The sequence below is a fragment of the Phodopus roborovskii genome, unplaced genomic scaffold (assembly GCF_943737965.1).
Source record: "Phodopus roborovskii unplaced genomic scaffold, PHOROB, whole genome shotgun sequence".
Taxonomy (NCBI): Eukaryota; Metazoa; Chordata; class Mammalia; order Rodentia; family Cricetidae; genus Phodopus; species Phodopus roborovskii.
In genome coordinates this window covers 12210124-12232448 of record NW_026126470.1, presented here as the reverse complement: position 1 = coordinate 12232448, position 22325 = coordinate 12210124, and the positions used below count along the sequence as shown (strand labels likewise).

Here is a 22325-nt window from a genome sequence, read left to right as displayed (position 1 = left end):
CTAAATTTCATTTTACATTCAACCACAGTTCTCCCACCCACCCCTCCTCCCATCCCCCCCTTGCCTCCCACCTAGCCCACCCCCAGTCCACTCCTCCACATAGGTAAAGGCTTCCATGAGGAGCCAACATAGTCTGGGACAACAGGTTGTGTCAGGATCAGGCCTCCCTCCTATTCATTAAGACTGAGCATGGCATCCCACCATAAGGAATGGGCTCCAGCAAGCTAGCTCATGCACAGGGATTGCTAATGTATGTTGCTTTTCACCAGAGAGAAGTGAAACTATCATAATGTAAACCATCTCAAGTCAGTGTCTATCAAAGTTTACTTTTCTCCATTACTCTCTTTTTCTCTTGAATGTTTTGATTTATATTAAACATTATTTTCCCCCTTTCCCTCAATTGTCCATCCTAGAATTCTTACAAGATAGAGGCTTCAATTTGAAATATTTCCCTCTGTTGATAGGAAGAAAAAAATATTCTTCTGAAAGTTTGATATTTATTTACATTGAGAGAAGAAAAATTTAGAATGTGCCTGGATTCCTTCAAGATTTCTTCCAGGAGTGGTTGCATGATTGAAGAGTTACACATCTCTCTCTTCATTTACCCGGCTTCCTTACCCTCAGGCTGATTATTTTTGGTTGCTGCCAGCTTTTCTATGCTGTCAGGCAAGCAGTGCTTATGGAAGATGGCTTATGAGGCTGGCATTCCCTGATATTGATTATTTACTCTTATTCCACACCAGGAAAGCTGAAGGAAGTAGCCAAAAGGCAGCTACAAAGATACCAAATGTTTGTTGATAACCTTCTTTTGGCTATTTTCATGTTTAATTTGTATTGCGTTTCGGAAACTATTTTCAGTTTATCATCATCTCCCATGATAAAAGTCACCTTCTGCATCCTCCACTCACCTACCTCACTATTCTCCTCAGCAAGTTGCCAACCTACCATTCATCCCTGATATATGTCCTGCCACAGTACTTTCCACTACAGTAAACCCGCAGCTAGGGCTTTACTTATCATACTCCTTAATTATTTGACTCAACACTAAGAGTTCTCCCTTGAATTTCATTCTATAATTTAAATAACCAAATTGTTTACAAGGACATATTCGTTCTCATAAAAAGAATTACTTTTAACCCTTCAAGAGTTTATCATGATTTTGGCTCCTTAAAGTTTCTTTTAATTTCTAAAGTAGCCCCTTCATTACAGTTCTGAACTTTATCCATGTCTATTTTAAAACATGAAACAGGAAGGCTACGTATACTCTTTTTCACTGTTCTGAAATCAAAGGATCTATTAAGATTTTAAAGAATCCAGCATGGGACTGACTCATGCCCTCCTGAATATGGGTCTCAGCCAGAAGAACTGAGCAGTCTAAGAGACCTCAGTCAGTGGAACCAGGATGTATCCCTGGTGCACAAAAGGACCTTTTGAACACATCCCCCATGGAGGGATAACTGCCTTAATCTAGAGACAGGAGAGAAGCCCTAGTCCCTACTTCAAATGACCTGTCAGAACTACATGACCCCACCTGGATGGCATTGCCCTACAAATGGAATTGGGGTGGGGGATGGGAGGGGAGGGTGGTCAGTGTGCATGTGAGAGGGTAAAAGTGAGGAAGGGAGGGAAGGCGGGAGGGAGGGAAAGGGAACTGGGATCGACATGTAAACTTATAAATTAAATAAAAAAGTGATATAAGTACAGTGTACATGAGTTGAAAAAATTCTCAAAAAGTTAGTAAATATTGACCTTTCCACTTCCAATCACACAATTTGGCCAAAAAAAAAAAAAAAAAAAAAAAAAAAAAAAAAAAAAGATTCCAAAGGACCATTTTTTAGCATTTTTATACTCTATAAAATATTAATTTACTGTAAACAAACATACACTGTTGTATTGACAGCTTCTGCCCAAAAGTTATTTACAGAAATATAATCATTTCCAAATATCAAAACTTCATTATCTGTAAGACTGAAATATTTTAAATTAACATCATTAAAATAAATTCTTATACATTAAAATAAAGCAGTAAATGACTATACCTTTCACTATGCTTTTTGGTATCTCGATAATATCTTATTTTCAGAAGAATATATTTTTCTAGTTATTAAAAAATTTTAAGGAGAATTTATATTTAACTAAAGTCAATGAAGACTTATTTTTTATTAGGTAAACATAATATTTGGCTTCAACAAGGAAATGACCAGCATGTATTTTCCCCACTGTGCATTACAATAAAATTCACTAGTAACACTATCATGTCAATTATATATAAATAAATGAAGAAATATAGCTATACAATACACACAGGTAAGCTTGCCTAAAAAGTAAACAATGCATGTGTTACTTTGCTTTTTACTTATCTTTAAGAGGTAGATACACAAGGGAGTCCTGCTATATATTTAAAACAAATCAGAAATAACATCATTTATTATATTATCATTTTACAAGGAAAACAGAATTGTCTTGAACTGATGTTTGACAGCTCGTTCACATTTTCTATTTACTACTTGATGCTCACTATGTATTTTGTTCCCATTTATTGCAGGGAAGCATTAGCACCGTGTTTATAAGAGTCCTTTTGCTCTATGCTTCCAATTTAGATGTTGTCAATCAGAAATTACATACAACTATGAGATGATAAAGCAAAGTCATTCTTCTCAGGACTAGACTGTTATCACTGCCAATGACTAACAGCAAGCAAGAGAGTCCTATGAACATTATGTCCTCTTCTGCAGGAGAGAGCAGACATATTTCACAGCAGAAGCCACTCAACTTGGTACTTAGACATCCTTGCATTTTTTCTCCAGTCAAATAATAGACGCAGATGCCTCTTATATCTTACATTAAGTGTCTCTGTACCAAAAGTATACTGACTTCTATTTCCTCAGTCACATCTTAAATAAAAACATATTCAAGTAGTAAGGCCAACATCAATGTTAATAATACTAAATCCAATGTTAATACAGTAAAAATTAAATTATCTACTAGCTATTTCCACATCCTCCAGTATCCACCAGCAACTTTTATATGATGATTAAAAAATTAATAGAATATTTTTATATGATGGCAACTTTTATATGAAGACAAAAATCAGAGAAGTAATACTTGGTTTCAGTTTGGTAGGAATTCATCACAGTGTAAGAAATACAGCAAAGAGGCACAGAAATATCACCCAGGTGTTATGAAAATGAATAATCAGAGGGCTTGTTAAACAAGCATACTTTTGCCTTATAATGTCTAACTCATTTAGTTGATACTCTATCACCTATGAGAGTTACAAAGCAATAAAATTTTAACATTCATATGAGTTTATCACTGTACTTAAAAACATAAGATCTCCTGACAATTTTTCAGAAGATTAACTGGAAGTGTCATTATTATATATATTTTCAACTTAACAAACAACATGTAATTATAAAATAAAATGTGAATTATGTAATTATGATATAAATCAATTAAAAAGTCCCATGATAGAATGGTCTTTAAAGAGTTAGGATATTGCTGCAGAAACACTTTTACTTTAACAAAACAAGAAACTTCAGAGATAAGCTTGATAATTAAAATGATTAAGATTCAAAACTCTTTTAAACTGAACTAATATGGCATAAGGGATGGCTCAATGAGCAAATGAAGTTGTGCATATATCTGAAGACCTGAGGTGATCTCTGGATCAGGAATCATTAGGGATCCACTGTCATTAATTGCCTATATTTCTTTGCCTATGGGTGGGATTCCACAAAATTGTATCCCTCCAAGTTAACATCTCCATTGATATTGATATTGTTCTGTAGGAGTAGGGTTTTTCTGCCTGTCGCTGGTTTTGTTCCACCACCGCTGTTTCTAAGAAAGACTGCTTCACAGAAGACTTTGCTGGAGAGCACATTTCCTTGGTACCCTTTTCCTTATTACCCAGTTACAATTGCAGCTACTACCAGTCCTTCATGAAGCCTCTCTTTACAGCAAATAGAGACAATCTCAAAAACCCACAATTAGACACGATGCAGAGATCAACTCAGGAACTTGACAGGAGAGGGGTCAGAAAGATCAGAAAAGGAATAAACAAGAAACGCACCCCGTTACTTTCACATTTGTTTGAATTACATGTTCACAAATCTGTATCTTTCTCTCAGACCACACCTGAATTGACAAAAGAAAGCATTTTATTTTGATTTGTGCACCTTTCACTTCATGGTTTTAAGATCCAGAGATGATGGTATCTTGGGGAATCAAGCACTTCCTTGCACAGATTATTGTATACTCTTTTTGTAATCTGTATGAAGTTTTGCTTATTTTCTCCCATTATGCTGATTTGCTTTTGAAAGTCCACTTTCTTTTGTTAATGGGATGAAAACTATTATTAATTAGTAAAATACACTGAGAATGTGACTTGTTTTTTCATGTCACCACAGAAAATAAGGTGTAACAAAAGAATAAATTAAATCTGAGGCTTTTAATTTTAGAAACATTATTGATGAATGGGTTGTTTCCATTCTTGAAAGAATATACATAAAATTTTTGATGTAATATATAGATGCATAGGGTATTACATAATTTTAAAATAATAGGTAAAAGCTATACAAAAGTGTTTACTATTCATAGATCATTCGTTTATCTGAAGATATTTATAGAAGGACCTCAGCATTCAGTGAACCACTGAATACTTATTTCAATTCATAGAGTGAAATAACAGCTATCAGTTTATAAAGGATGGAGATATGAAGAGAAAAATAAATAGTCCAAAAGTATCCCTCATATATCTGGGCACATATAGGAGCAAAAAATTATACAGACTGAGCTGGATTATTTATGTATTTAAGTACAATGTGCATATATGTATGTATGTATGTATGTATGTATGTATGTATGTATGTATATAACAATGATTAACAAAAACAGACCCTGAATTTGAAAGCAAGCAAAGAGGGGTACATGCCAGGATTTGGAGGAAGAAGAGGGACAAAAGAAAAGATGTGGTTATATAAATCTTAAAAAAATAAAAGAACTAAAAGGTTAAGTTTATGTTTTACGAACCTAGAAGCCTGGAGACCAGACACTAATTTTAGCAGACTACAGTGTGTGCTTCTGAGGATGGTAAGAAAGTTTTGCGTGTGCTAGTGTCTCACATGTTGGAGGAAAAGGATCAGAACAGGAAAGCAAACTGCTTTGTGAGTGCTGTGCTGCTGTTCATGGAACTTCTCCAAATGCAAGAACATTGTCTCTGTCAGACACAGGAGAAACAGTGCACTGGGAGAAACTATTCTTGCCATGAAAAGGGATAATTGCCAGGACAATGACAGCAGAGAGAGAGGACAAGTGCATCCTCTGTGCAGAATTCTTTCTCAATCCAACCACACTCCAGCCAGAACCTAATAGATAGAAACCCAGTGAAGAAATATCATCTGCAGGCTCCTTCATTGGAGAGACAATGGAAAGTATATAAGGAGATATTTACAGTTGGGAAACTAGAGCTAATTAATTCACATTAAAATGTAATTATACAATTATGCCTCTGGTCCTCAAATGATGTAGGGCTGAAATTGTCTGGGGTTGATGTACCAGTTGTCAAACAGAAGAATAAATTTAAATTGTGACAATATCAGTGCATAAATATAGAGCATAAGATTAAAATGTGCAACAACAATGTGATGTATTGACTTGCATTCTAAGATAGACTTTTAATTTTGTTTAATGTACTAACCTCAATGAAGAATTAACCTTGCCTTCTTATTACACTTGTGAATTATAAAAATCACACCTTTTTTAACAAAGATTAAAACTTAAGCAAAAATAAAACTGACATTTTGTTTTCTAGACAGCATTTGTCTTTGTCTTAGGAGGCTTCCTAGAACTAGCTTTTGTAGTTCCTCTGCCTCCTGAGTGCTGGGACTAAGGTGTACGCCACCACCGCCCGGCAAAATAATGACATTTTTATGTTCATAAATTCATTAACATATTAGGACCCTAAGAAGGCAACCTGTGTAAACCGATTTTATAGAACACATGGGAAAATAATTGAGTGTTTTATTTGTAGTGAAATTTCTACAATGAAGTTGGGTTTTTGTTTGTTTGTTTGTTTGTTTTGTTTTGTCCCTTTAAACAGATAATCCCAGACAGGCCTTCTTCACTGCAGACACCCTTTCTCTCTATATGCTCTTGTAGCAATGATTAATCTTGCAAAGCTAAGTTTCCAAGCCCTCAAACATCTGTGAAATAGAGGAGCAATAGGAAGTCTTCTGAACTAGAATCAGCTTGCCCTCCCAGCCGCTGGAGAATATATAAGCACGCGTTCATTTCTTTCCTTTCCTGATCCCTTTTCCTTTTGAGGCAAGGTCTCCAGCAACCGCAGTTCTACTTGGCCTTCCTTTGTAGCAAATATTTATTTCGAAAGTTTAATCCACATGTAAGTGCTAACATTACACACATGTGTCAATGTATCTGGGATTATGATGTGCTGGAGACAGAACCAGGACTTCTTGCTTGCTAGGGAAGCGTTGAATAGCTGAGCCACATCCTCCAATCTGTTCAAATAAACCTTTGGGGATTGAGATTTGTCTCTAGAATGATGGAAAGCCCTCACTTTTTGAGCATTTATGAACTGACCATTAACTCTGATGAACTGAGACAGTCCTAATTGGTGAAAAATTAGCAAGGAAGACTTTTTTAGGAAATACCAATTAAAATATACCATGAAAAAATATTGTCTATGGAGGCCTGTCAGAGAGCTCCACCATGCCCATGGTTGAGGTGGCAAAATCCATATTTATGTGTGTTAAAATCTGAAGTTTGAGAGTTCATGTTGAACATGAAGAACCAAGAATATTTAAAACCTTAAATTCTATGGTCTGGGTAAGAGTTAAGAAAGAAGAGAAATAATTGTGAAATGCAGTCACCAATTCCTGCAAAAAAAAAACTTCGGAAGTACAAAAAAAAAAAAAAAAAAAAAGAAAGAAAGAAAGAAAGAAAGAAAGAAAGAAAGAAGTTGTAAAAATAACAATCCCAAAGCAAGTTCAAGTTCAGGTACTTTGTGAAGTATGGGGTATGGTTGATGTCTGTACTGAGAGAGGTCATGTGATACAGGCTAAATGAACATTGAGAGCACAGAAAAATGATAAAATTGCATTTGCATGCCAGCCATTATCTTGTATGTTGTGTCATTCAGGATATTTAACATGTTTGACGTTTCAGTGGTTAGAGTGATATAAGGAAAGAAGTATTTTATTTTCCATGTCTGAAAGCAGAAACAGAGGGACTAAAAGCCTAATCTCTCCCCGATGCCAGGGCCAGGAGGAATGGGGACCGGCCTGCCATTCCAGAATAGGCAGCCAGACCCGGGTGTCTACAGTAGAAGCACCAAACTCAAAGGCATCATTCAGGGAAGCTACTCTCTAACCTGAATCTTTAATTTGCATTAAAGGTAGAGAATAGGTAGAGTATAATTTGTATTAAGTGTAGGGAAGACTCACCAATTTTAATACGTAAAATGTAATGAATGGTTGCTCACAGAAACAAGGGAAAGAAGGAGAAAGAAAAGGAAGTCCTTTATGATCAATTATCAAATAACAGAACATTCACTAACAATGATCTCTGAAAATACCCATAATTGCAAGCATGGAATCCTTGTGCTTAAATACTAGCTTGTCCTTGATCGAACAGTGAATATGTGAAAATGGTACCAAAGACATATGAAAGAAAGGAAGAGACTGGAGTACATTTTAAATACAACTTGAAGCACAGGACAATAATTGAATCATTAAATTACAAATTAGTAGAAATATTTGCAGAAGGTGAGACAGATTTTTTTTTTTAACTCCTTTAACCTGTAAAGAACTGTTATAACTCAGCAAGAAATAAAAGACAGCACAAAAGACAACTGAGCTCAGGAACAGGGTCGTGCGCACCTCGCTCCTAAATGCTCTCCAGCGTGTTTGCAGAAACCTCTGCTCTTTGCCTGCAAGGCCACCTGACTGCCAGAAACTTGCAATGGCTATTCTCAAGATCCACGCCTGAGAGATCTTTGACTCCCATGGAAACCCCACTGTTGATCTCTACACCTCAAAAAGTCTCTTCCGAGCTGCTGTGCCCAGCTGTGCCTCCACTGGCATCTACAAGGCCCGGGAACTCCATGACAGCAAGACTCGCTACATGGGGAAGGGTGTCTCAAAGGCTTTTGGGAACACCAATAAAACTATCGCATCTGCTCTGGTTAGCAAGAAACTGAGCGTGTGGAGCAGGAGAAGATCGACAAGCTGATGATTGAGATGGATGGCAATGAAAATAAATCGAAATTTGGTGTAAATGCCATCCTGGGAGTATCCCTGGCTGTCTGCAAAGCTGGTGCCACAGGAAAGTGTACCCTTTTACTGTCACATCGATGACTTGCCTGGCAACCCTGAAGTCATCCTGCCCATCCCAACTTTCAATGTGATCAACGGTGGTTCTCTTGCTGGCAACAAGCTGTCCATGCAGAGTTCATGAATCTTCCCTTGGGGGCGTCCAGCTTCCGGGAAGCCATGCACATTAGGGCAGAGGTTTACCACAACCTGAAGAAATTTGGGAAGGATGCCACCAATGTGGGTGACGAGGGCAGGTTTGTGCCCAAAATCCTGGAGAACAAAGAAGCTCTGGAGCTGCTGAAGAACGACATTGGGAATGCCAGCTATACGGACCAGGCCGTTGTCAGCATGGACATGGCTACCTATGAGTTCTTCAGGTCTGGCAAGTATGATATGGACTTAAAGTCTCCAGATGACTCTAGCAGGTCCATCACACCTGACCAGCTGGCTGACCTGTATAAGTCCTTTATCCGGGATTATCCAGTGGTGTCCATCAAGGACTGCTTTGACCAGGACGACTGGGAAGCCTAGCAGAAGCTCACCACTAGTGCAGGCATCAAGGTGGTTGGGGATGATCTCACAGTAACCAACCCCAAGAGGATTGACACGGATGTCAGTGAGAAGTCCAGCAACTGCCTCCTGCTCAAAGTCAACCAGATTGGCTCTGTGACCAAGTCTCTGTAGGCGTGTAAGCTGGCCCAGTCCATGGCTGGGGTGTCATGGAGTCCCATCTCTCTGGAGAGACAGGATACTTTCATCGCTGACCTGGTGGTGGGGTTCTGCACTGGGCATATCAAGAATGGTGCCCTTGCTGATCTGAGCATCTGGCCAAGTACAATCAGATCCTTAGTTTCGAACAAGAGCTGGGCAGCAAGGCCAAGTTTGCTGGCAGATGCTTGGCCCTGGCCAAGTAAAGTGTGGGTTGAGATCCCTGGAAACACCAGCTGCCTAGACCGTGTCCCTGATGTCATCATGGCGGCACAAGGCCAGCCCAGTGCTTGTCGGTCCCATGCCACCGCTTCCTTAGACATCCTTGAAGCACACCTGACCACCTGGAACCCTGCTGGAAACCCCAGCTTTGTAATTACGTGATTGGCTGAGTCATTGTTTCTGTTACCTTACTTCCAAGCTAGTGTCTGGAGCCCAGTGTAATCCAGGGTGGCTACAAGCAAAACCCCCACCCCAGCAGCTCTACATACAAAACAAAAGCCTCCTTGTAAGGAAAAAAAAAAAGAGACAAAGATGTTAGATTTTTCTCTTCATAAATGATACAGTCTTAGATTAAATCTTTATAATTTGAAAACAGATCTATGATATATTATTAAATAAGAAAAGGATATTCTTGAGTAATATGCATCAGATTATACATATATAACAATTCATAGCAATCTGTGGATAGAGGACTCTTCCTCTGAAAATTATAATGGTTCCAGAGATCAAGTGAACACACTGGACCAAATGTCACATACAACTGTTTCTTTATCTTCCCTACTCTCCCTAACAGAGTATATCAATGATAGATCTATATATTTATTAAGATTTAAAGGCTATATAAATGAGCTGTCTCAAAAAAGAGCTAAAGGATGTCGTTCGTATAGAAGTAATTTTAAGTTGGTGTAACATAAAAAGGTATCTGTAGGGTGTTCATTCTTCTGAACTGGTTGGGAAATACAGTAAGACAACAACAACAACAACAAAATGCACAAACAGAAGAGGACTGTTGGATGACATTCAAGGTTTCCTGATCCCAACACATGACAATGTATCAATGTCATGGAAGTTTCCACCAGCATGTATGTCAAGAATGCATGACATATTCAAAGCAGTGCTAGGAAATCAGTAGCTTATATCCTTCCTGAAATAGAGAACCCTTATGCTGTCCTTTGTGAAGTTGAGTTTTCTTAATACATAATATGATCAAACTGTGCTTTTCAGCGTTTTTCACTTTAAATAATATTAAAGTAATTTTTAAATTTTGAATACAGCATCAGAGATAAAGAACCTTAATCCTTCAATTTCTCATTAATAATTCTAAAGTAACAATACAAAAAAGTTAATTTGAATATAGATTTTCTATTTTGCTTCTGAATGCTGCAAGTGCCATTTAATTTGCTTTAATCACAGACAATCCAAAAACACAATTGGCAAAGTAAATGATCAGTATGTGTATCCTTAATATGAACATAATGGTTTTTTTTTTAAAGAAATTATATTCGAAGTACTTTGGTAAATGCATTTTTTCCTTCAGTTTCCTTGGGAACATGCTAACAAAACATATTTCTCCTCAAATTATTCCTGGAAGCATTTCATATCTGTTGGAATGATAAAGCAAGCTGCAGAAAAGAGATACATATTCTAATAAGGTGTTTAGATTATATTCTCATGGCATGCATGCACATGTTAGCCAAAGTAAATTAAGCTGGAAAGCGATCATTTTCTTAGGGCTGATAGAATTCATCTATATTCAGTTGCATTGCCATTTTAATAGACATTTGGATCAAATTTCTTCAATATCTTTCTCTCCTCTAGACTAATTTTCCCTTTCTCTGTCTCATTGTAATGGTTTTAGATTGTAAAACATATCTTTGAACCCTTAAAATGACACGGAGTAATATAATCTATTTCTTTTTGCTAATAAATGTTAATATCTGTTTTAACAAACATAGCTCAATAATGTTTTATTTCTTAATTACATATGGGTTTTATTCATGCAGGTATTCAGTTAACATCTAACATCAAATTCACTTTATTTATTAACTTTAGCTTGTTTTATAAGCTTTAATTAAAAACTATGTGAAGGTCTGTGTGTATAAACAGTAACAATGATTACATTGTGCTTAATTTATCCCTTTATGTTTCACATTTCTCTCATCATTGATCTCTTAAGTAAAACGACTGAACATTACTCAGCTTTGATATCTTCAGGGCAAATCAGTGTCTGATCTAAGTAATCTCCAAAAAGAAGTGAAGGAATAATTGTGTGGACAGATTGATAAATGAATAGAATAGGGTATTAAGTCTCCAAAAAAATGAAAATTGTGATGGAAAACTAAATTCCAAACTAAAAATACTTTATGTAAGTATATGTTGTTAGTGTCATATGCTTAGTATAAATTCATTCCTCTTTTGTTCAGTAGTGGCAGAGCTAATTATCCATAAAAAAGGTATCTGAGATAAAATTAAAAGACAATCTAAAATAAAATCTTTAAAATTATCGATGTCCTTTCTCAAAGAGAAGCACTTAGACACACATATTATTATCCAAGTCAATCATTTGCATGAGCAGTATAAAAGCATCCTGGGAAAATAGAAAACTAATAAGAATAAACAATTAACTTATCTATTCAAACATCTTAGTCAAAAGGAAGATATCATACAATACAAAGGCACTTGAAGACAGACTGGTGTTGAAAAGAAAAAAAAGAGCCATTATTTCATCTATTCAAAAGCAGAAATTGGAGACAAATATAGCTTGGAAACTAATTAGCATATGAACACTCTATGTATCACTGCTCTGGAGTTTCAATTCTGTGTCATAATGTGTGGCGCTTACACACGTTCACCTGTATTCATTTTCTCCTCAGAATGTGACCCTCAGCCAGCCAACGGCCATGTCCTTATGGTGTGACTCCAACAATTTCTCCAAACTGTCCATGATACCTAATTGTTTAACATGTGACTTATTCAAATTTACCAAGTTGTTTGCTGTTGCTCTTCAGAATGCCTAATCCCACATAGATAACAAATGGCTAAGAAACACTCACACTTTACTCCATATCCTATAACCTACTGGCAAAAAGCAAAACCAAACAAACCAAAATATTAATGTTAAATAATTTTATTTATGTGGCTTGTTCCTTCATGACTATACAGAAGTTTTGAGAAGCTTTGCTATATATATATATATATATATATATATATATATATATATATATGTGTGTGTGTGTGTGTGTGTGTGTGTGTGTGTGTATGTGTGTGCATATATATATATATATATATATATATATATATATATATATCAGAATAATTGAGATGCATGTTTTTCCTCAAGGTTGTTATGCCAGGTTCTTATAAGGATAAGAAATAATTTAATTATTGTCTTTATAATAAAAAATTATAATTTGACATGATTGTGAGAATATTAACTGCCAACTAGTAGATGTATTTAATTAACAACAACAGCAAAAATACTTTGGTAATCTTTGTGTTCTAGAGCTTATGTTGTTGAGACTGAATGAGGTAAACATAACCATAGAAAGTAAACACAGCAATATTTGTAAGAGGAGATGTTCGACACTTCATCGTTGAGGGATACAATATGAGGAATAAATATTAAAAAATAGAAACCATGAGCTCATGGGCAAACTGGAGAAACTTGGAAGAGGCAGCATGCTTGCTGGTACCTAAAGACCCAAATCTCTGGCATAATTGAAATATTGTCATGTATATTTCATATGAGTAGCTGAATGGGTTTTCTTGGGAGGTATTTTAAAGGCACAGTGAGAAAAATAATGGTGAAATGGTCAACAAGTGGATCATGAGTTTGCAAAGCCTCTCTTGTATGAAGAGAGAATAAGTAAGCTAAAGGTTGAGAACATATAAGACCAAGATAAGACTTAAGAAAAGTATGGTTAAATCCATCTCAACAAAGAAACGAAAATACAGAGAACTCAAAAGGAAACAATTCAGAGGACTTAGAGAAGATAAAGAAGACTGACATATCTTTATTACAAAATACAGGTGAAGGTGGAATGTAGCAGACACAATAAGTAAAAAAAAAATGACCTAGTGTTTACATACATACATACATACATAAATACACATGTACATACACATGAATACACTCACTTATATACAATCATACATGCATACATACATACCTACATACATATACCCATGAAAATGCACACATATATATATGTATATATATACATACATACATGCATTAATACATACTAGTGGTATATATAACTGTGTGTGTACACCATTAGGAAATTATTAGTATACTTATAAAATAATATGGTATGACATTTATTGATTGCTCAAACTATTGAATATGCAATTAAGGAGTGGATCAGAATATGGTAAATATGAAGAAGGGACCCATTATGAGAAGTTCAAGTAATAGCTCTTCTGAGACTAACCTAAGCAAATGAGAAAGAGGAACAGTGTTTTAGGGGTGGTCTTATAGAATTTGCTAATTTAGCTAACTATACTAATATTTAGGTGATAGGACTGAGGACACTCATGAGAAGTTACTTGTTTGATTTTTGATTAAAGAGGAAATGAGAAAGTAATCTTCAACTCGGCTTCTCATGGTCATTTGATATCAAGAGTAAAGCATAAACTGGACAGTGAAATATATAAGGTCACGCTCAGTAAAGACCACAGCTAGAAAATTAAGTTCAAGTGTATATAAGTTACATTGGTAAATATGGTCTATCACATGCACTGCCTTGATTCATCTGTATGAACTGTGCGTTCAGGACCCATACTGAGCTTTCTGAATGTGGTTTGTTCTTTATTCATATATAAAATAAAAGAATTTAATTTGGCTTATGGTCCCACAAAGCTAGAATCTGTGATGGTGGAGTGGATCAATAACAGGCAGTTGACAGCAGCTGAGAGCTCACAGCTTGCACATCTGGGGGAAATGTAATTTGAAGGGAACATGTTCTCCTCTGTAACAAGGAACTTTCTTTTTTTAAAGAAAGGGTAAATATTAAAGATTATTCAGTGTCTCTTATTGAGTACAGAAAAACTGTGGACTTCATGGACAGGATGAAATCAGTAGAAGTGATGCCTAATTTAGTCCATGGATATTCTAATCTAAATCTGTGTATAACATTGAGTAAAGAACAAAAGCAAAAAAAAAAAAAAGGCCGACTCTCACGGAATCACCTCCCCATGAACTTCAGGACCAATCTTGTTCCATAGATGAAATGGGTCATGAAATTCGACCTTGAAAAGAGCCCATCAGACAGCTGATGTGTGTTGGGGGTGAGGAGGGGGCTTACTTTGGCTTCAGTGGATTTACAATAAATAATTAGGGAGGGATCATAAACTGTTGTGAACATGTTAATGATAACAGGCAATGCAACATCTCATGTAGTGGCTGGGTAGATTCACAGCCTTCCCTGCAAACCCCATGTGGAGATTTCTGAGAAAGCCTGTTATGATCAAGCCTAAATTGGAGCACTGTGAGGGAAAAGAGTCTAGGGAATGTATTCTCATGTTTAACCAAGTTGACTTACTTGAAAAGGAATTAACAATGTTACTGGCATGAGCAAATTCAATCATACTGACAGTTAAAAACATTTGATATATAAATTCAGTATTTTAAAGTTGGTCTAGATGGACAATAGACACAAGATTCTTTACAATGAAAAGAGCCACTTAATAAACAATCATGTATCTTGACTGCATAGTATTTCTTTCAAGAAAATTATAAAGGAAATATGGTTTTTTATATAATGACATAATATAAGAAATTCTTGCTAATGTGTACTTTATACACATTATTTCTGTTTGCAAACTTTCATTTTATTTTGAAAAAAGTTAATTTTATAATATAACTATGGTATTTCTTCCTTGCCTTTCCTCCCTCCAAACCTTAATATATATCTCCCTTGTTCTTTTTCAAGTTCATGCTTTTTTGGATTAATTGTTACTGAATGCATACCATGTGCATGTATACACATACATATATGTCTACATAACTCGCTAAGTCTGTCTTCAGACCTGATCATTTGTTTCTACACAATTAATTAGTGTGCTCTTTTCAAGAAAGACATTTTTTTTTTCCTGCTACGAGCAGTCCTCTGTTCCCTGTAGTTCTTTGTGTAGGGTTGGGTCCTCATAATCATCCATATTACTGGGAGCAATTAAAATTCACAAATATTTGAGATAAAAAAGTGTTTGGTTTTCTGTTGCATTTGAAAATATATTTATACTTTCTCCAAAGACTAGCTACTAATATTTAAGGCACATCACTAAATGCAAAGTGGAGTAAGTTTGCCACAGCTTTTAACCCAAGGATCATTATGTATCAAATGCCTACTTATACCTTCCAAAATAAGAAAGATTTAAATATATTTCCTGCCAGTGCTCTTACCTCTAAGCTATCTCTCCAGCCCAAAACACTTGCAAGTAAAGATAAAGAGACCAAAGCATATATACTGTGTCTCCATGGTCATACTACAGTTTCCACGGCAAGATAATTTTTCTTCATATTAAGTTTTAGTTTTGTTTTGTATTGCTTGTTGTGTTTATGTTTTGGAATCACTTTTACATTTACTTCTGATGGGTGGGGGTGGGGTGGGGAGGTTACAAGGAAAGAGGGCAGAAGGGAGGAGATGAGGAGAGAAGTAGGATCAGAGTGCATAATTTGAAACCCACAGATCAATAAAAACTAAAAAGAAAAAAACGTGGATTATTATAGAGAAGTGGTGTCAGTACTGCTTTTGTCCCCCTGCGCCATGGTCTAACTCTAGATTCTTCTCAAATTGTTACTTTAGTATTTATCATAGTTGTTATCAAATACCAGATGACCTAGAAAACAGTAGTCACATTGCAATTTCAGGGTTCTGAATGCTAAGGTCATTATTTTTTCCCATTTGTATGATTTGTTTTACACAGTTCCTTCCACAATTTTCTTTCAAATTTCATAAGTTCTCTTGTGCATTCCTATCCCATTTTATATTTGCTAAGAAAAAAGCTTTACTCCCAAATTTATTCCATACAAAAATTACTATATATTAGTGATATTATTTTTATTTTAGCATGTATTATGTTTCAATAATTAAAAAAAAAAACAAGATTTTTAGCAACCATTGAATCTGTTAAGACTGCTTACATTCCCTTACTTCGGCAGTTACATTTTCAAATATATAAAAATAGAAAGTGAAGAGCAATTCTTTTAACTAATTTAAAACATATGCTAAGAGTGGAAGATATTTTAAAATGGACCTCATCATAATTACACTATTTCAATTGTAAGAATTGTAAGATCGATTGTAAGATTTCTTCTACCATCTTATTTCTGTATGAAATGCCATGTACTTCTCAGTACCTGTATTTTATAAGTACACATAGCTGAGTGAGGGCAAAGTGATCTCTTTCTCCCTTTCTCCAGCTACCCAGGCAATTATACCCAGTCAGTGATACCAGTATTGGAGAATAATATTGGAATAGAAACAGCACTCACTAATCTAAGGTGAGTGGTGTCTGCGCCACACCTTTAAATGGTTTCGGTGGCTCTGAGGGTCTTGTGTTAAAAAGTATGACAGGAAAGAAGAAGGAAAGAAAGAGAGAGAGAGAGAGACAGAGAGAGAAAGAAAGAGAGAGAAAGAGAGAAAGAAAGAAGGTGGGGGGTAAGGAGAAGGAAAGAAGGAAGGAAAAAGAAATGTGTTCTTAGTCATTGTTAAAGGAAGCTTATTTTTTATTCAGGCACTTCAACCCTGATATTGTTGGTAACAAAAACTAAAACATATAAAGTAGGCATATTTTAATTCAAAACTGCTTTAAAAGAACAGAAGTGTTTTTTGTTGTTGTTTTTATTTTTTTGTGCTAAAATTCAGGAGTGCAATCAGAGAACTTTAATGACTTATGCTTTTACGGAATGTTTTAAGAAGGCATTTAATATAATGAAATGCTAATTGTTGCACTATTAACAGTGAAACTGGTTACATTAGTTGATAATATTTTGGTTCCAAAAATAGGAGTCTTGACTTTATTATTTGCTTATTTGGATATTTTTTAAAGGAATTTGCAAAGAACAGAATGGATCTGAGCTTAATTGCAAAAACAAAAACAAAAAAACAAATGCATAACACTCAATACCATAGCTGCTTTTCAAGTACATTTCCTCATGAAGAAACAAAAGGGTTCCAATCCAGTTTGTGGGAATATGCTTTTCCCTTTTCTCAGCCTTGGTGTTTCATTTTATTTCTTCATCATATAGAACCATACAATAAAATATTATTTTTCTATGAAAATAGAAAGAAGACTAAAAGGTAGAAAAGTATTTTTAAAATTATTTGCCAGAAAACCTTTGATATTGTAAAGCCTACATTTTATCTACTAGCTGGATAGCATATCCTGAAAAAAAGACACTCTCTAGCTACCAAAGAAACATTTCCTCTTTGGCCAGCTACCCCTTTGGAATATTACCCTTCAGTGCTTGTCCTGTGCCTTATAGACGTATAAAATGGGTTAAGTATTATAATTATATGAGATAAAATTGAAATAGCATGTGTATTCATGCCTCTCACAACATAAAACAGTTCTATAACAACATACAAGCTTGGCATCCTACAATACACAGTCTGAAAAGGTATAGTCAAATTTAAAAAAGAACTTATACTTACTAGTTAACTAAAAAAATGTGTTTGGGATGTTAACGTTTTGTTTGTGAAAAACAAAAGCATTAGTGATTATCATTTAAAAATATAAATGAATATTTTTCAAATACTGCATTCTGCAACCTAAATTTCTAAAAGAATTTTAAAGTCATAACAGAGAGAGAGAGAACTGTAAGTGGGTCAGATTCTTGAATTAATTTATGTTTTGGCTATAATGTAACCCTTCTCAAATCAGTTTGAAGCTGTTGCACTGTAGGGTGTTTCAACCTACTAATGATTGCGCAGCTGGCATACACATGGCATCAGTGCTTATTGGCATCCTCAGTGTCAGTTATTTTTAAAAAGCTCTCTTCCAGGACTCTGAATAAATTATCTATCAAGTGCAGTGGTGCATGGCAACACCCAAGACACAATTTACAGTCTTGAACAGGCTCTCATTATTTGGTGTAAATGAAATCCCAAGTCATTAAACTTTGTAAAAAAAAATAAATAAAATGAAGGCGCCTTGTATTAAAAATATGAGCAATCGTAAGACCTCCTAGGTCATTCTTTCAATCCATTGTATGCATAGTAATGAGACTGGAAGTAGGTTCACTCCCTCAGCTATTGTTTACCTTCCTTTGAAAGACAAAAGTTGTTTTCTGTCAAACACATCACAGAAAAAGTTCAAGCAGGCTAGTTTCAACAGTTCCCCAGGGGAAACTCCTAGGAAATTGGCCAAGAGAAAAGACAGTGCTGCAATGATAATAAGAAATAACCTCTGGGATTTACAAAGTTCTGTGTTACAAAGTCAACAAATTATGTAGGCTGCTGAATGTCTACCCATGATTCACAATTTTGGTTGTCCTTAGATTTTAAAACCTTATATTCCCAGTTTTAAATATACATAAGAATGAATATGCATGATGGAGAGTTTCCCCAATGATCTGGTTACATCAGCCTTATCAATTTCAAGGAAGTTAGCAATGCTTCTTTTTAACAGGGAGTATAAACCCATCTGCACTCTCTCCTGCTGTGTTTACTATGAATGGTGATCATGCTTTATATGAGACTGAAAGATACTTGTTATTGTCATGCTTTTAATCCATGGACTGATTTTCAGTTTATCAAAAAATCTTCTGTCACCAAGCTACTTACAGTAGATATCTGTTTGAGCTTGTTTCTGTGGGTGTAGTAATGCAATAAATAGATTAAATGTTATAGTGTAACATCTCTATAATTTGAGTGTAAGACTGAGAAAACAGTAAATGCTGTTTTGTTAGCTAACTGGGAGTAGTTATATATTCCTTCAACAATTACCAATATTTTTAAAAGCATTTTACTGATAATATGTCTGAATGTATGCAACTTCAACACAAAGAAAAGAGTTACTTTGACTTTTTTTCCCTGAAAACCTAGATGAAACTAAACTCTTTATTAATGTGGCTATCATCTCCATTAGTCAAGACACATGCATTATTTAGCATGTTTCTAACCTAGTTGATTCTTTACAATTATTTGTTAAATAAGTGATTAATTAATGAAAGTAACTGGTATATTTCAATTTGTCTTACTTTCATTCAAACCTCAGGTCTAACACAGGTTGCTGTGAATGGTATATCTCAAAAGCAACCTGAATATTTCTTTAGTATTCCATTTATTGCCATGACAAGCTCAATAGAAAAATACTAGAACAGGAAGAATTAGAACCTCAGAAGTTCAGGCTACTAGGATGTTTTAGAATTCTCTGGCTAAAATATCTTTGATTTTGGTCAGTACCCTGCATTGTTAAAAATGAATTAATCCTCTTGGTATTCTTCCTTATGCCATGTGTATCCTTTGAATGTGTAATTGTTCTAGAACTACACTAAAGGTTAATAATGTGATGAAATGCATCTGTGTTGCATTCTATTGTGATGCTATTACTCATGACCTTCTCACTAAAGTCCATCAGATGGCTGGGTCATGTTCTCAAAAGTCTAGGACCAGGAACTAAATAAATTTAATTTTAAATAAAGTATGTAGTTCAAATATTTTGTTTTAGCATCAGAAAACTGATTCATACAGTAGGAGTAGCTTGTAGGAGCCATTATAGATATTTACTAACAAAGCAAATTTGCTTTTGTATTGTATTTAACCCAAATCAAAGCCATTAAATTATTTTCATAGCCAAAGTACAATGTCTCACTTCAAATCCATATACTTAGGGGAAAACACATGTTACGATAGTACCTAGAAGTAAACACTATATCTTGTGTTGTGAACAGATATCATGTTCTCTTGATTTGGCAGGAATGTGGCTCTATATCTTGAAAGAATTTTCAGATTAAAAAGAAAGTTCTAATTGTGTTCAGAAATAATAGCGAGCATGTCTCTGCAATCTTTTCTTTAAATGAGATTTTCAGAAACCAAGGGCAACTACCCAAATGTAAATGCTGGGCTGAAATTGTACTAATGGAGCACAATAAAAAATCGGGAACATAAAAAGGGTTGTAGGTATTTGATTCACAGTAGCAAGTGTGAAGTTCTAAGCTCTCTCTAGAAAATAACAGCAGCCAAGAACAGAGGTGTGCTAGTTTCAAGGGTGTACATTGGATTTGTATATTGAACAATATTAATGAAGTAAAGTACATGGCTTTAATCTTCACAACTTACCACTACAAAGCTTATAAAATCACAGTCCTATCAATTGTAAGACAGGAAGTCTGAAGCATAGCTACTTGAGGTTGTGGCTCAAGTCATATGTTCGCTTAGGAAACAATCACTTCAGCCAAACATACAGTTCTTTATGCCTGAGCTATGTGCTTGGCACGCTACATCCCTTCTTGTATTCTAATGGACAAAATAAGACACGTGGAAAAATGTCATCTGTAAGAATAAATAGGAAAAATCTACTCATGCAAGAAAATATGGAGGTAAGAGGTGTTCTTTTCTAAAATAGCATATAAACTGCTGGTCTACAATTAGGCTTTAGCAGAAAATCAGGGCCATCTTTATAAGAAGCATTACCATAATGTGACAACAGTTTAGACTTCAGTTGTTCTGAAGGTTTGCAGGACCCATAAGTGTAGCCTTCGTGATGGCTTTTTTATTAGCTCTTATTTGTTTATGTTCTTATCCGTGTCCAGTTGAAAAGTACAGATAGAAATCATACTATGTCCTCTGTCTTTCCTGAATAATGATTATATTTTTCTGCCCAAGGGAGAATATTCCTAACAATTACAATGCTTCTTTTGGAAGCCCGTGAATTGATAAGAAGACTCTATATCTTTTAGAGAAGCAGGGCAGGGAGCATAAGGGGGCTCAGCATGTTTGGTAAGAGACTGTATGTAAACGTCTTCAGATCGGGGTAGTAAATGCTTCTTAGCTGAACATGTTGTCAGGTCTCCTTCCAAAAATGGATTTAAGGTTTTGATAAATGTTTTCACTGTTGTTGGAATTGCTCACCTTGGTGTGGATTTAGGTCACAGGAGGTGTAGAAAAGATCACGTGGTGAGTTTTAAATGATAGACATCTTGCCATTTCTATCACTAATTAGACATGCCACATTTTCAATATTTAATTTCAGTTTCCAGTTTCTTTATGGAAATATTATGACTCAGTTTTAGTAAAATATTAGATGCCTGTACTTGATGAAAATTTTGAGTATCACTAAAAGTTTCACTCCTAAGTAAACACCTGGCAAACCTGGCAAATAAAACCATTTTTGAACTGTGTCATATAAAACATGTTGTATAATAGGTGACATTTTTTTTGGTCATATGAAGAGCAAACACCAAGAGTGTTTGATGAGGCCTCAAATAATCATACTGTTTTATACTTATTTAAATTACACACAATATACACATACACATGCATTTGTGTGTGTTTCAAATGTGTTTCCTATAGGTAATATATATTATTATACACCAGAATGAGTCTTTGGGATGGCTAGTCATGATAGTCCCAGTGACTCCCAAAACATTATAGGCTATCATTGTCTTTCAGTGAATTGCCTTTCAGTGGCTGAAGGTTGAAGTCCTGTTGCTGAAGACACCACACTTAGAAACCAGGCTCAAGCTTTTGATCTGAATCAGAAACCTGAAAACCCTCTTCTTGGGAGTAGATGCCATTTTGTCTTATTGGTCTTTTGCTTGTACATTTTGATTTCTGTTACTGTTGTTTTGTTGACTTTTTTGTATTTTTTCTTATTTTCTTATTTATTTATTGTTTTTAAAGAGGAACAAAAGGAAAGGATGTGGAATTGGGAAGTATGGAAGTGGAAAGAATCATTCAAGAGTTTGGGAAGGGAAAATATTAGAATATATTATATGAGAAATCTTTTCATTTCAATATTTTATTAATTAAATAAGAATGAATCATATACTACCACTTTTTTAGGCCTGCATAATTTCTTACTATATACTAAATCATCCTTACATATATACATTATACCTTATATCCTTATACATAAGTGTTCATTAAAGAAGTTTCTCTTTAGAACAAATGGAGACCAACACACACACACACACACACACACAGAGAGAGAGAGAGAGAGAGAGAGAGAGAGAGAGAGAGAGAGAAATGAAAAGAAAATTACTGAAGAAATCAAGGCTAACATTAATGGATATATCTACTAGACTATGCTGCCCCAGGAAACATCTCTAAAGAG

General features: G+C 35.1%; 1 pseudogene; it reads left to right on the top strand.

Annotated features, from left to right (window-relative positions):
- The first annotated feature begins 7980 nt into the window (after positions 1 to 7980).
- LOC127227322 (alpha-enolase-like) lies at positions 7981 to 9247 on the top strand (annotated as a pseudogene).
- Positions 9248 to 22325: the final 13078 nt, after the last annotated feature.